At 47.3% G+C, this 15,302-nt stretch overlaps 1 protein-coding gene across 1 annotated transcript in view; it reads left to right on the top strand.

The window, feature by feature from the left end:
* Positions 1-15,302, top strand: part of ZBTB7C (zinc finger and BTB domain containing 7C) — a 268,512-nt gene that overhangs the window by 144,791 nt on the left and 108,419 nt on the right. The window lies entirely within an intron of this gene.

Genomic DNA, 15,302 nt, shown 5'->3' with positions numbered 1-15,302 from the left:
GCCGATGGGTTGCTGTGTAGGTTGCCGAGCTTGTGTTTTCTACAAGCTTGAAGCTCTTTGACCAAGACTACCATGATCCATCCATCAGAGGTGTTATTTAGTAGATTAAACAACTGGGATCTTTAAGCTAGACCACAGGCATCATCAGCCCAGTCCCGGTTTTACAGGTGAGCCCTTGAGACCCAGAGAGAGGTGACCTGCCCAAGGTCTCACTGCTTGTTAGTGGCAGAGCTGGAGCTCTAACCAACTTCCTAGCTCCTCCCCCAGCATGCCAGCTGTTATACTGTGCTTTGATTTCAGGGTAGCTCTGTGTCAGGGACCTCACATTGCACCTACATGGCACAGAGCAGTTGGTCAATAAATACTGGCGAGATGAATGAACGAGCCCTCACCAGGAGGGTTGGATTAGCACATCTTGTGGAAGAAGTAAGAAGACCCCGGCCTTCCACAGGTGCTTGGGATTTAGCCCCTTCCCAGCGAGTATGCTGGCAAAGTGTTTCTCCAGGCTAGTCAACCAGCAGAGACCACCATATGAGCCTGGCATCTTTGGTCACTTCAAGCCCAGCCATGGTGCCTGAGGAGGTTGTGGACCTGGAGGTGGGTCTAAGTATGAGCCAAATTGGCAACTCCAGATCAGAGCGATTAATGCGGTGACTCTTTCCATTCATTACTCTCAACTAATATCTGAACGGTTGCAAAAGACTGAGGCATGTCTTTTCCTGCAGGGGTGCTTGTCATCCTGCAGCCTTGCCAGGCATTGTGCTGGGAGACCATAGCCCCACAGATCTGGGGTGTATAGGGACTGGAGGCCCCCTGCTGTCAGCTCTGGGCTGCCCTGGGCTCTGTGAACCCGCCGTCCGCCATGCCTGTGGGGGCTTGCGTGCCGGGCATCGGCTGTTTGTGAGTGTTGCTATGGCTTGTGGGATGGGAGCAGCATTTTGGGAAACAGTGAAAGCAGGAGAAATTCCAAGTCATTCAGGCTACTCTTATATTTTTAATAAAGTATTTGCAGAAGAAAGAAGCTGAAATGAATGATTAAAATAATACTTTTGGTTATAATAAAAGCTCATGAACTTGGACCTCACTGATTTGAAATTTAGGATAGTTGAGCTTAGCTATGGTAAAGTTAGCTTTGCACTGTCTGTGGACCAGAGGCACATGATTTAGAGGAGCAAGGAGGGCACATGCGGGTGCCTTTCTTGTGATGATGAATTTTGGCGAGAAGCAATTCTGCTCCATTCACTTTGGTGAGCCTTTATTTACAAACATTTATTGGCCACTTTCTATGTGCCAGGCCCTGTGCTAAGCGTTCTGTAAGTATTGCTTAACTGAATCCTATAAGGTAGGAATTCCTCTTCCTGGTAAGTGGAAGACCACCAGGATTTGCACCAGGGCAGTCTGAGTCCAGGGTTTGTGCCCTTAACCACCACATGGACAGGTATTTTATGTGTGAGGAAAAGGGGAATAGAAAAGGAAAAAAAAGGATTAGCCATGACCCCTACCCCCTCCCTCCAGAAGCTTCTGATCTAGTTGGGAGAGAGAAACACAGGACCTGGTAAATAGTAGGTGCTCAATATGTGAATCAATCAGTTAAACAAGAGTGAGGCTGTGGGCTGTGCACGTTGCGGGCGGGAGTGGGCTGGACTCTCTCTGCATCCCCGGCCGCAACTCCAGGGCTTGTGCGTAATAGACCTGGACAGCTAGTAGAACTGCGGGAACTGTTGTCTAGTCTGCGCGTATTTCAGATGAGGAAACGGGCCCATGAGAGGGGAAGGGACTTGCCCAAGGTTGCGTAGGTTCCTGGTCCAGGGTTCCCTCCACGCAGCCTTCTCATTGGCTTCTTGGAAGCAGATGGAGGGCTGAGAGAGACAGAAGTGGCACATTTGGCAGCTGGCTGGGCCCTCGTCCTTCCTTCCCACCCTCCCCCCCATTCTCATCCCTAGCCTCTGGGGAGCTCACACTGTGTAGGGGGGCCCCAAGGACTTGCCTTCAGCTTCATGCCTACCCCTGCCTGCCCCTGGGCCCCTCCAGCTTGTTCCTTCTACAGAAGCTTCATGCCCACCCCAGACCATCACTAAGGCCAGATGCTTCAAACCTCAGGAGGGATGAACGGGGCAGGGAGGTGGAGAAGGCCAGGACTGACACACTTCACCTTGACCTCCCCTTGCCATCCCTGCTTCTGGAGCCTACTTTCTTCTGTTCCCATCAGGGCAGGGCCAAGGATGTGGAGACACTTCATGCATTCATTGAATGAACAAACACCCTACTGCACTGTTAAATCAATAATAAAAAACAAAGGGCGCAGGAGCTAGGAGAAGGTAGGTCCACCCAACAGCCATTCAGAATTCTGCAGCTGTGGCCCCAGAATGCTTCCCCCAAACTCGTAGATGAGAGAGCCATTCAAGTTCATCACCCTACACCCCTTCCAAATTCCTCCAAGACCCTCATTTTACTGAGAACAGTGAGGACCAGGAAGGAAGAAGTACCTGTGCAAGGACACGCAGCCCTCTAGAGGCTGGATTTCTGTCTCCCAGTTCAGACCCTGCTCCTGAGCATACGGGCCCATGGCTTTGAGAAACAGCTTTGGTGCCACGGTCGTCCTGTAGCCTGTTAGGGGCCAGAGTTATGAGAAAGGTAGCCAGGGCTTGTTTGCCTGACACCTCTACAGGCCTCCCCAAAGGCAAACCACCTGTCATTTCTTACAGGCACCTTAGTGGCAACTAAAACAAATCCACAAAAGTGAAGAGAAAAAGGAGGGACAGAGGTAGGAGCTAGTTAGTGTTTGCTCCTGGTGGTAACCTGGGCAAATTTAACTTGTCAGCTCGTCCGGCCCAGATACCATCTCGTTCCTGCTTGGCACGGATTTATGAGCCTGTGTGTTCCTCCTTGGCAAAGTCCTCAAAGCAAGAGGAAGCAAGGACAGTCCCCAGGGCACTGGGGATGTTGCCAGGTGCCTGCTCCCCGCCTCCCTCAAGCAGTGGCCCCTCTCCACCCCCTAGTGACAACCCTTGGTTGACATTGAGCAGGATTAGAATTTCTCCTGCAGGGTGGGGCACACATTTGGGATCTTGCCATTGGCCTGTTTGGGTTTGGGGGCTGCAGAGGCGGGCACTGACCTAGGAGTTGGTATGTTTAGTGCACTTATGTTGCACTTTATATGTGTTGAGGGATATTCTGAGCACTTAACAAATATTGGTTCAGGTACCCACCCAACAGCTTCCACAGATGAGGAAACTGAGGCAGAGGGAGGCTAAAGCATTTGCTTTAGGTCACACGGAGAACAATGGCAGAGCCGGAGAACAGTGTCTGCTCTGGAGCCCCCACTCTTAGCCATGACCCCAGGCTGCTTTTGGTTCTTGCCGTTTTGACAAGTAATATAATTCAATAGTAAAGTAATTTAACCAATCCAGGTCTCAGTTTTGTCATCTGTAATGTTAACACTCCACTAACACCGCAGATGGTGACTCTGAGAAATGCGGAGGGCTGTTCTTACCTGACCAGGTTCCCGGCTGGGGTTTGCTCATCTCCCCAGGGTCAGTGGGCTCTGGCCACGCTACTGCCCTGTGGGTCCAGTGAGCTCCCAAGGAGGTTGCTGGACCTCCTTTCCCCAGAGTGACCTTCTCATGTTCAAACCCAAACCAAACATATTGTCTACGTGGTATTTATATATTTACATGGTTCTTCTTACTGTTAATGCTCTTGTTTATTGAAAAGCTCTTCTTGGAGAGTACCCCTAGTTTATAGGCAAAAGCTACACAGGGGGAGCTGGCTGAGGCCCCCAGAACTCTGCTTACACAGACCCGATGGCTCCTGTGACCCCCTCCCACCCTCTGGAATCGTAGCTCGCCTACCCTGGACCACTGGTTAATTTTTAGCTAAAAATCTGGCCTGTGTTCAGAAGATGCCTTATTCTTCCCCCAGCACTGAAGCCTGGGAAAACCCTCTGAGCAACAGGCAGGGTGGCGCCTGCCACACTGCAGCCACAGAGACCCCTAAAGGGGGCCGCTCTCCTCCCCCACCCCTGCTCTCTCCTCTACCAGGACAGTCTCCCCTCTACCAGTAATGTTGGATAACATTACTCCAACATTACTCCAATCCAAAAAACAGAAATTTTCTAAATGAAACTTAAACTTTACATTAGAATTTGACATTCCCTGCTGCTCCTTTCTAAGTACCTTGATTTTTTTCCCAGTGGAAGCAAGGAAAGAGAAAAAGGTGCCGTGATGGAAATGGGTGTGATTGGAGGTTGGGAAGAGTCATGAGGCTTCCTAGTATTGGGCAGTGCTTGATTTTCTTAAGAACGTGCACGGAATTAACTTCGACCAACAGTACCACCTTCAATCTGGTGGGCACATGGGCCGATGGAAAACGAGTAGCATTTCATGAGTTACAAGGAGACAGCTGAGAAAATGAAATGATAAGTTTTGTGCGTATCCCACTGCCCTTTTTGAGTGCTTTCTTTTACATATAAGACCTAACTGGACCCTCACAAAGATCCTATGCGGCAGGATTTGCCCATTTGACAGACTGTAAAACTGATGCCCGGAAAGTGGAGTGGCTTATTGTGGTTGAGTGACAAGACCTAGAGAGGAAGAGAGAAAGCAGAGCCATGCCGGGCTGACATATTCCGCCCAGTCTGCACCGCGTCATAGTAAGCACACAGATCTTGTGGGTGTTCATCCTGGGTGCCGACCTTAAGCCTGGCTCCTTCTCTGCTCTGACCTCCCCCTTGCCTCATTTTTCTTCCGCATTATTTTTTATGTATTTACCTTGCATTGTAGGCACATTCGTAAACCGGCTCAAATCCTCTGTAGAACAAGCTGGATTGTAAATGCACACATTCCTACACAGGATGTTGTTGTTAATCATTTCATAAGGTCTCCTGTGGAGGAGATATTTACGGATTAGCCAATAGCTTCTTTAGTAACTGTGGACACGCCCTACTTCCTTAGAGGTAAAGCGAGGGCGTGGGTCTGTAGGTTCTGGAAGGAGCCCGGTGGTTCTGACGGTCCGAGCATGCTTCTGTTTCCAACCTTGTCAGAGTCACACAGCCCAGTTGGAGATAAAGGAAGACCTAAAACTGTGGATTTTTTAGTCTAGCCCTAGACTGGTTAGCACTAAACCAGTGGTAGTTCCCAGCCTGCCCAGGTGAGCAAACTAGGGAAGGTAAGAGCATCGCCTTCCCCACTACGATGACCACACTGCATTCGTGTTACAGCATCTAGAAAGAAAGAATTTAAAATTTCAAAGACATAAAACCCCATATAACTTCTAAAGAGTATTAGACTTACAGGGAAACCTCATTTATTTGGCCACCTCCTCTGTCTGGGACAGAGTCAAGAATCTGAGTGGAAAATAAAATAATTTTGAATCAACAGGAGTCCGGAGAATACATGCCCTAACACACATTTCCCTGGGGCCCATGTCATTTCGGGCCTATTTGCTCTTGCTTTATGCACAATTCTAACATATTTAGTTTTCTAGTTTCCAAGCCTACGTGGGGCCGGTTGGCAAATATAGGGTAGAGGACTGCTAATGACAATCCAGTCGTGGACCAGCTCTTGCTACATTTGGTGGCTCTAGGAGGGGCACTGGGTGAGGACTGGCATTGTAGGTGAGGGTTTCTCTGGCTTCCTGTTATGCAAACTAATTCAGATCGTGTAAGCAATTCCCATAAAGAGACTAGGACTTGAGCATTTCGCAGCGACAGTGTAGCTCAGGGTGTGAGTCGCAGAATCAGAAGACACAGATGCCAGCCAGAGGCCCTTGCAGGTAAGACATGAAATGTGGCGGTGAGGGTGAGAAAGGCAGGGTGGAGGACCAGGGCGAGGGCATCATGGGACAGTGCTCACTGCAGGACACACGGTGAAAAGTGCCTTTGTAAGGAATCCCAAACACGGAAAGTCTTCCTCAAGCCATGCACGTTACTGTCAAGATTAAGAAGCACAAAGTTTTATTTTCTAAAATGAAAGGAAATGCCAGACCCAAAAGGACTGTTGAGTCAGGAGAGAGAACATTTAGGAATCGAGCAGGCCTGGTTTTGGAGACTGTCCTGGGAGAAAGACAGCTGTGGGGTTGGCCTGGCTTCTGGGACGCCATCAAAGGCCACAGTCCCCTGGGGTCCCCCTGCTCTTCCTGGTCACAGCTCAGCCTTTGTCCTGTGCCAGAGAATAGCCCCAGGCCCCTGCCCGGCCTGCAGAGAGCTGCTCCCCTGCTTAGGTATGTATTCCTGAGGCTCATGGGGTCATGTTCTCTCAGCCCTGCCAGGGCTCAGGATCCCTCTCCAGACCGTGTCCTCCTGCCTCGACTGACATTCTCACTGTTCAGATGGACTCCTGACGTCTGTGTGTGCTGCTTCTCAGGACCGCAGGTGACAAGGCCACACGCCGGACTGTGCCTGGCCCTGACCCCTGCCTGCCTGCTTGGAACACGGGCTCTGTGCTCAGCTGCCAGAGGCCTCTCAGACTCGGCATCCAGCTTTGGCCTCTGGACTTGATGAGACTTTCAGGGTCCTCCCTTCAGGGTTTTCCAGCCATGACCCTGAGCCATAGACCCTGAGCTACGGCGATGCCCACCTCCCCCTTCCTAACCCTGCCCTTGGAGCTGGCTGTCCCTGCTGCCTCCTGCGCTTCATGCCTTCCAGGCCCTACGGCGTCCAGAGTCAAGGTCGAAACCCTGAGAGGAGAGAGCTAAGAGGGCTGAGTGATTGTAACCGGATGAGTGTGCTCCCGTATTTACTTGAATCTCTCAAGAACATTTTATGAGGCAGTGAGCTTTGTCCTCCAAGACCATAGCCAAATTCCAGAAAGACCTGGGTCATGCCTCTGATTGTATCCTGGAATGAGTGGCTCGCGGTGGACGGACTCACATCCCTGTGGCCAGTGGCCAGTGCCCCTTTTGTGTAAGGTTTTTAAAATTGTAGTTGTATATATGAATCATTCATCAACATCGTGGTCCTGCCTGACATATACAGTGCACGCTGCATCCACATTTCCTTTCTCCCTCCCTTCATCTCTCCCTTCCTTCCTTTCCTCTCTCCTTCCTTCCTTCCTTTCTTCCTTCCTTTCTTTCCTTTTGACCACAACAGCAAGCTCCCTGGGTCTTTTCCATGCCTCAGTCAGCAGGCAGGCCCCGACGAGGAAGCCAACCCCTGCATCTCTGTGCCCTGCCTTACCCAGCAAGAGGCAGAGAAGCAGAAAGAGGATGGGTGCAATCCAGCCCACCGGTGCTCACTGGCTGACCTCAGTGGCCAGAAACCTCAGGCCGTTTCTCTAAACCTTGTTGTACCTAACTAAGTACCCCACCTGTAAAATGGATATGCTGATCCTCACTTTAAAAGCTTGTTATAAGGATGAAATTAAGAAAATGACTATTAAGCCTTTTATATATTGTCTGACTTATATTAGAAGCTCAATTAATGGGAGGTATTACTATAACTACTACTACTATTACTCTACTTGTGTGAACAAACAGGCTGGGTAATTTCAAGTGTACACATGATACTATTCCTTTAAAGCCCAAGGGAATGGTACGGTTAAGATATTCAGGGTCCAGCCCTTTTGTGGTAGACAGAGATGGGGTTGATTCGGACCACGCAACACCACTGCTCTCAAAGGCTGCATGTCGCCCAGGCACCAGGAGCTCCAGCTGTGGGCCCACCCTGCCTGGCTTCTGGTACCACTCTTCCACCCACAGCTGTTTGCTTTGGGGACAGCAGCTTAACATCCCTGGGCCTGCACTTCCTCCTTGTCCAGTGGAAGTTACGCTACTGCCCAAACCAGGGCTGCTGGGAGAAGTCAGCAAGATAATACTTGTGAGGTGCTCAGCACAGGGCCTGGCACCCACCAAGTGCTCCGTGAGGCCTCACTGTGATTGCTTTCAAGTGTGTCCCGTCTTACGCAAGAGATCGCTCTGGAAAAGTTGTGAAATCAAATCCCGTTTTCCCACTAACTGCCTTCGTCACTTCACTGAGACTTTATCTTTGCCTCTGATCGTCCTTGGAGGGCAGTGACTCTGAACACCTCAGCCCCAGGCCTCCTGCCTCCTCCCAGCTCCACGATCTCCCTCACATGCAGTGGAAAACAAGAAATTGTAGGTATAGGTAGTGATTCTTTGCTGTACCTATTTGCTAAATCTAGATTTGTTTGTTCCGCCTATATATCAATTATCTATCCTCCTGTCCTCTAGCTACCATCGATCTATCAATCATCTACCTTAACAAAGACCACCTATAATTATCTCCTCTCTCCTTACCATGGGTAAAAATATATACACTACAACAAACAGTTTATATTTATAGTTGATGTCCCACCTTTGACCTGAATTTTTTTTTAACTTTTTGGAGGCCATAAACTTTTTTGAAAACGTGATGGACACTAATGGGCTGTCTCTACAGAAAAAGGAACATGCTCACATACTCATACGATGTTACGTATGGTTTAGCAGGGGGTTAAGGTCCTCTGAAGCCAGAGCCCAGCTCTCCTGTGTAAACAGCCATGTCCCAGTAGCAGCACATGACTGGTTAGGTGTGTGCTGAGATATTGGGAATCCTACGTCTGGCGTGGCAGCTCTTCCCCTCGCCCCATCACCTGGCCCCACCCGCCCTCCCACTGTATCCTCGCTCATGTGCACCCACGCTCTGACCGTGCTGGCAGGCCTTGGTCCCTCCCCTTGGCTGTCACCTCACCTTTGTCCCACTGCTTCCCCACCCTCCTATCTACACGCAGCCCACAGTGCAGCCGTGACTGGTCAGAGGAGCGTTCATGGAGGATACGGGGCTCGAGCAGAGAGAAGCGAAGCCCTTGTTTTAGAGGCAGAAAAGCCATGAAAAGCACTGAAATGGGAGCTCCTAGTGTGGCTGAAGTCAGAGTCGGCAAGAAGGTTGGGACAAAGAGAGAACAGTGTTCCAGGCTTGATTTTTCCTTCCCGCCTGGTTGGAGATCGAAGAGCTCAACAGTGGTAAAAACGTCTGGCCCGTGAATAAGGACCCCCGGGTTCTTGTCTGAGCCCTGGCACTGACTGGGCATGTAACTTCGGACAGCTCACAGGTCACTTCAACAATCCAGCCTCAGTTTCCTTCTCTTTAAAGTGAGAGGACTGAAATGCTGGCAGTGCTGTGGTGAGGTGCACACTCTAGAACAGCGCAGGTGTCGGCCCAACAGAAAATGCAATTAGCGCTACGTGTTAGGAGCCAAGAAAGTGATCGTGCCCCTTTTCATCCTTCTTCTGAGAATCTAATCTAAGGCAATCATCCAAAATATGAGGGAAGTGTGCGTAAGGATGATCATCCCAACATTAGCTATGTCACGGAAAAAAACCCGAGTGTTCCAGAGTAAAGGAGTGGTTACGTGTGTACGCTGTGTTCACTCGGTGGCGTTTTAGGCAGCGTTTAAAAATGATGGATATGGAGAACATGCCTGAGGTGCAATCCAGCAGTTGAAAACCTCCTCCTGCTTCCCCCACACCCTCAACACACACCTGAGGGACGGAGGGGCCAGGGACCTGCAAGGACAAGCCAACCACTGACCGGTCACCCCCATTTCTTCCACTGCGGCATGCAGCCCCGAGAGGCTGTGAAAATGCAGATTGGGGGTTCAGGTTCTGATTCAGTGAGCCCGAGATGGGGCCCAGGAATCTGCATGGGAACCATCTGTGCAGGAGATTCTGGTGGAGGACCTGAAACCCGCGTGCTCAGAAGTGCCACCATGCTTCAGTCATGGCACAGCATGGCCCCATGTGGCACACAATCCAGGCTGCCGCCCTCTTCCCTTCATCAGTGAAATGTAAAGCCTTTATTTACCAAGGACTTCAAAACTCCATTTGTCCTAGAACTCACTGCTAGGGAAACCTGCTAACTATGCCAGACAGAGGGCTGCTTATTCTCTGCTTGCAGACGCCCCCAAAGAGCACCCACAGCCTTAAACAAGGGCCTCGCCTGGCGTTTTGCTCCAGTTATGATTAACAGATCCTACCTCTGCCTTGTTTTGGTTTCTCCTACTGCAGTTGAAGTCCACAAATATTCTGAGCCACCTTATGCAGTTCTCCAGAATTAAAAGTGACTTTTCGAGGTGGTAAATGTGACCTGAGTCTAGATCCTGGCTCTGAGCTGCCGTTCTGTAAAAAGACAGTAATAATATACTGACTTCATAGGATTGTCGTTGAGGATTAAAGAAAACATTGCATGCAACGCTCTTAGCATAATACTTGCTGCTCTTACGATTGTTTTCCTGTCCTTGGGGGTGAATACTGGGTTTGGCTTTTTTTTTTTTTTTTTTTGATGTGGTCCTTGCAGGAGACCAAATCCATTGTTTTGATTTATGTAGTAGCCATTTAGCTCTGCTCAATCCTCCTGTCCATCCTACAAGCCTAACCTTGGCCTGTGGAAAATGGCCAGCTTCAATTAGAAGGTCCCTATCTCGCTGCCTTGCAGAGTGATGAAGGTCATCGTGCTGACCCACGACCCTGGCTGATGTGTCTGGCTCTGGAGAAGGGCTGTGGGTGTCTCAGCCATACTCAGTATCCCCTGGCATGCTGACCAGTGGCACGCTGAGCAGCCCTAGGGGGAGGCCAACCTCTGCGTGAGTACACTGGAGCCAGCCACAGCAGGAACTTTTCTGGAGGGTGCTTGAAACAACAGGGAAACTGCTGTGCACACCCCTTCCCCATCTAGCAATAACCACCAGCCCAGCTCCTTGTCCTTCTGCTCGCTGTGCCTCCTCACACACCACACGCACTAGCATGCATGCACACATACATGTGCACGAGCATGCATGCACACATACATGTGCATGAGCACGCATGCACACATTGCTGCCCTCATCTTCCCGTCCCTGTCACTACCTTTCTCCTCCTGGCCAACACTCGCGAAAGGAAGAGTGAATACTGACAAAATGTGCACAACGGCAGGATCCAGTCTAGTTTACAGGTGGATGACAAAACCTCACAGCCAATGAGCAGGACCAGAATCTGATAACTCACAAGGGTGTGCTGTAGTTTTCTGTTGACAAATCAAGTTTCTCTCTGCAGCCACCTCCTTTTTTAGATCAAAGGTAAAGTAAGATTATTCTTATTAACAAAATGTCTGGTCTCATTAGATTTGGCCTAATTATTTACATAAGGGCAACAAAAATGGTTATTGACCACACAGGCCTTTTTAAGTTTGCTTTGCTGGAACTTTTCCTAAGGAATCTTAGATTGCACCTTCAAAATCCTCTTAGGCTAGGAAGCCAAGCCAAGAACTCATCATCACATTTTGCCTACAGAACCTATAGATTTCAATGAATCCTTTCTTCTTTAAGTCCCCAGAATACCTGAAGGCTCCTCGGCCTGCCAGGAAGTGACCTTCTTTTCTTATGTGGGAGGCTAGGACACTGTCAGCCAGGTACTAGGCTGGTTTTCCCAGGAGGACTTTGTGAGCACTGACTCTGGAAAGTCAACTTTAGGTCCTTAAGACTGTCTGGTCATATTGGATGCACCATTCTCAAATAGGACATTCCAGTCAAAGCCTTGGTCCTATAACCAGTGTTTCCAATGATGTCCTATTACAAAGAGGACAGATTCTTACTGAACTCGTGCAGATAATTATATTGCCATGAAAATGAGAGTATTCAACAAGAGTTTCCAAAATCTTGTAAAAAAGGTAAATGTTTCATTTCTTTTTACAGAAGTCTGATCTGTTAATTTGTTGTGAGTTATAGATAGCTTAGGGAAAAAGGAAAAGGGATTCCCTCTAAAGCTGGCAACACTATTCCAAACAAAAACTACCGTTATCCTTCCTGGGTTTCTTCAGTCCCGTGTAATTAATTCTTGTTCTGCTTGGTCTTGGGATAGCGGTTTTATGAACCCATCAGCTTCTCCACTAGAGGTCTAGAAATCCTGATTCAGTTCAGCGATATGGTCTCAAAGGTATTAATATTTAACCAATTCCACAGAAGCTTGTACCCCAGAGAACCTGGCATGGTCCTCTCCAAGGATCGCTGAGATGTGCCTTTTTGTTGAAGACAAAGTACTCTGGCCTGTAGCTGGTGGCGAACACATTCAGAGAAGAATCAGAGTAAAACAACTATCAGTAAAGCCAAGAGACTTAAAGTGGCCATCGCTAAAGATCTGATGAGAGTTCATTTGACAAGGAAATTTACTTACTTCTGTGGCACACATGTTTTAAAACAATAACCAAAATTATGACCGATAATATTACAGCAGGACACATCTTGAACAGCAAGGTACTGACAAATTTCTAGAAACTTTATACAATTTCTGAAATATTTATACTAATAGCATTTACCCATACAAGGGTCACATACAAAATATATACAAATGTATATATGCTTATATACATATACCCATACAAATATAACATGGGGAAGATTAAGTATCTCTTTTTATTTGACAGTACTTTTCATGCAATTCAACACATCAAATAAACCTAATTGTTTTTAACATCTCTTTTTACAAGGTGAAAGAAAAATTTTTTGAGATTATTTTGCAAGGGCCCTCTGGGAAATCTTAAGGTCAATTTGAGATTAAGATTTTATTTAGAATTTGAAGTAGACAATTGTCTGTTACATACCAGGATTCTGTGGCAGATTAGCAAATTTTATGAATATACCATCTTACGTTTTTGTAGGTATATGCTATTTCATAGTACAGTTTTCAATGTGGTAAAAAGAGCATGTTTATTAACCTGCATAAATATATATAGATAGCCTTTCTGTACTGTATAAAAATAAGAAGCCAAAGTATACAAGCTTAAACTTATCCTTAGTAATTAATGTTTCAGTATTTTATTTTATTTAGAAATGATCTAGCAATGAATATCTATTGCTTCATTTAATTTAGCATAGGTCTAAGGTTGCAAGTTACTGAAAAGATTTTGGAAACTATTTTTAGTTTTTATATTATGAAACATAATTGTTATTGAAAGATCCATTTATCAAACTTAGCCCACTTACATTAACTTAGTACACATGTTCTCAACAATTATACTTGGATTGCTCATAAAAATTTCAAAAGACATTAAACAAAGCTAACCATTATCTCAAGTTATTTCCCTGTTTACTATTTTTATAACACATGCATATTAGGCAGGTATCCAAAAAAATACAAAAGCACAAAACCTAGAAAAAAGTTAAATACAAAATATATATTATTATACTTAACACTGATAACTAAGAAGACATAGCTGATTTTATGAAACAAACAATATTAAACTAGTTTTTTTTCCCCAAAGATTTACCTAAATTACATGAACTTGAAAAGCATTTGAATGAGTTTCTATATTTCTCATAGTTTCAGGAATATTTAATTTGTCTAAGCTAATTTGAATAGAACTCTCTTAAAAGATTTTATAAATTAATTTGGTAATACTATCTGGAGGTAGAAAAATGTCATATATACATAGCATACATACATGCCTATGTAAACATATAGATATAGATAGACACAAATAGAGACCTTACAGCTTTCATTCTAAAATTTTAGCCATGAGTTATATAAATGCAGTAATACAAAACTCACTTGTGTATATGTGTGTGTGTGTATAATCCTTGCATCACTTCCTATTTTAATCTGAATCACCTTTCTGTTAACGTTACCTGCTCAATATGAAAGCTAAAGCTTTTTACCAATATTTGGGGAGGAGGTTTTTAGGACTTTCTTTTACCCTAATGTGTAGTTGCTTTGGGGAGTCCCTGAATCCCTTGAGCCCCTCAAAGGGGACACAAGTTCAGACGACTGTAGGGAGTTGAGGGTCTGGAGTGGGAAGAGAAAAGTCTGGCAATGGTGGGCAGAGAGAGGGAGGAGGGGGTTGAGTGGATCGAGGGGAGGAGAGAAGGATTCAGGGGAGCTGAAGGGAAGATTGAAGGTGGAAAAAGGAGGAAGAAGGAACAGGATCAACAGTCAGGGACAAGCCTTCGAGGAGCCAGTTTGGGGAAGTCATTGAAGTTCCAGGTTATCCCTACCTAGTAAAATCATGCCAACTAGAGAGGACGCAGACAGAATTCCTGCCACAGGTATGGGACATATGGTCAGCAGAGCTTCCAGAAGAGGGATCTCAGGTAACCGAGAAGTTCCCACGTTCTTAACTAATGATACCTCCCAAACAAAGAAGCCCAGGACTCTACCCCAGCCTCTGCCTGGGACTTTGACCTGGCTTCTAGAGTAGAAGCCTCATAAAAGAACCAGGAATGTCCTGCTTGAGGGCCAGGAAGTAAGTCTACTCTCTGGCCCTTGAGCCAGTAAGACTTCTATCCGGGAAGATTCTTGCTCCAACAGGTACCTTTCAATCAAAGAAGTCTGGGACTCTAACCCGGCCTCAGAGGAAATCTTGAGAATCACACTGTGTCCTCACCACACGGCAGGGAACTACAGTCTGGAGTGCTGGGTTGGATCAGGAGTGGGACGCACCCATGGACTCTTGATCGCTCCATCAGGAGTGAGGACAAAGGCTTCAAAAGCGCACACTTGGAGTCCTGAGTGAGAGGTTGGGGGTCCAGTGATGAATGTGATTCTGTTCAAGGGGAGGCACCCCGACTGTTGAAGAAAAAATTACTCACGTGCTTGTTAAGATGGTAAAGAAGACTATTCAGGACTATCGCAATGGGGGCGTTCCCACTTGTCCTTGTCGTATTTGGAGTGGAGCCCAATTGCAACGGGGGAGACACGCCGGGTTCCTCTCCAAATACAACAAGGACAAGTAGGGATTTTTAGTCCAGGGGAAGGGTGCTGGTTGGGAGGGGGCGTTGGTCAGTGGATGGAAAGTTACTAAGAGGAGACATTCAAGATAGGGAGCTTCTTGCCAAAGGCAGGCCGGCAGGCCAGCAGGCCAGGGTGATTAGCCATCAAGGCTAGGGGATTCTCCCTAAACTGACTTAGCAGCATTCTTGTTAAAACTGGGCCAGGCAGGCCTCAGACAAGGCCCAAGGTCAAGGGCTAAGGAAAGGGCGTTCAGAGGAACCTGTCTAAAGTGTGGACAAGGAGAGAATCTTTGTCAGCACCCAGAGAATATTTGTTATGCCAAAGAGTCCCAATTACCTGGCTGGGTAATGGGGCCCTCACAGATTCCTGGGGACCAGCGGGGACAGGTAAATACGTTCACCATATTTACCAGAGGGAACATGGGTCAGGGCCAGAGTTTGCAGCTTGCATAGCCAGCCCTCAGCTCCCCAGGCTGCCTAGACCCACAGGCATCCTATCTTGCACACAGTAAATGCTCATGTAATAGTAGGTGAATTAGTTGTTTGTCCTAGGGTGAGGTTCCTAGTTCATTTGTTCTTGGTTTTCTGTGTATAAATGCTCTCTTTTTT

The sequence above is a fragment of the Propithecus coquereli genome, unplaced genomic scaffold (genome assembly GCF_000956105.1).
Source record: "Propithecus coquereli isolate 6110/MARCELLA unplaced genomic scaffold, Pcoq_1.0 Scaffold181, whole genome shotgun sequence".
NCBI classification, from domain to species: Eukaryota; Metazoa; Chordata; class Mammalia; order Primates; family Indriidae; genus Propithecus; species Propithecus coquereli.
Note: the sequence above shows the minus strand (reverse complement) of the source record. Positions and strands in the feature narration are given on the sequence as shown.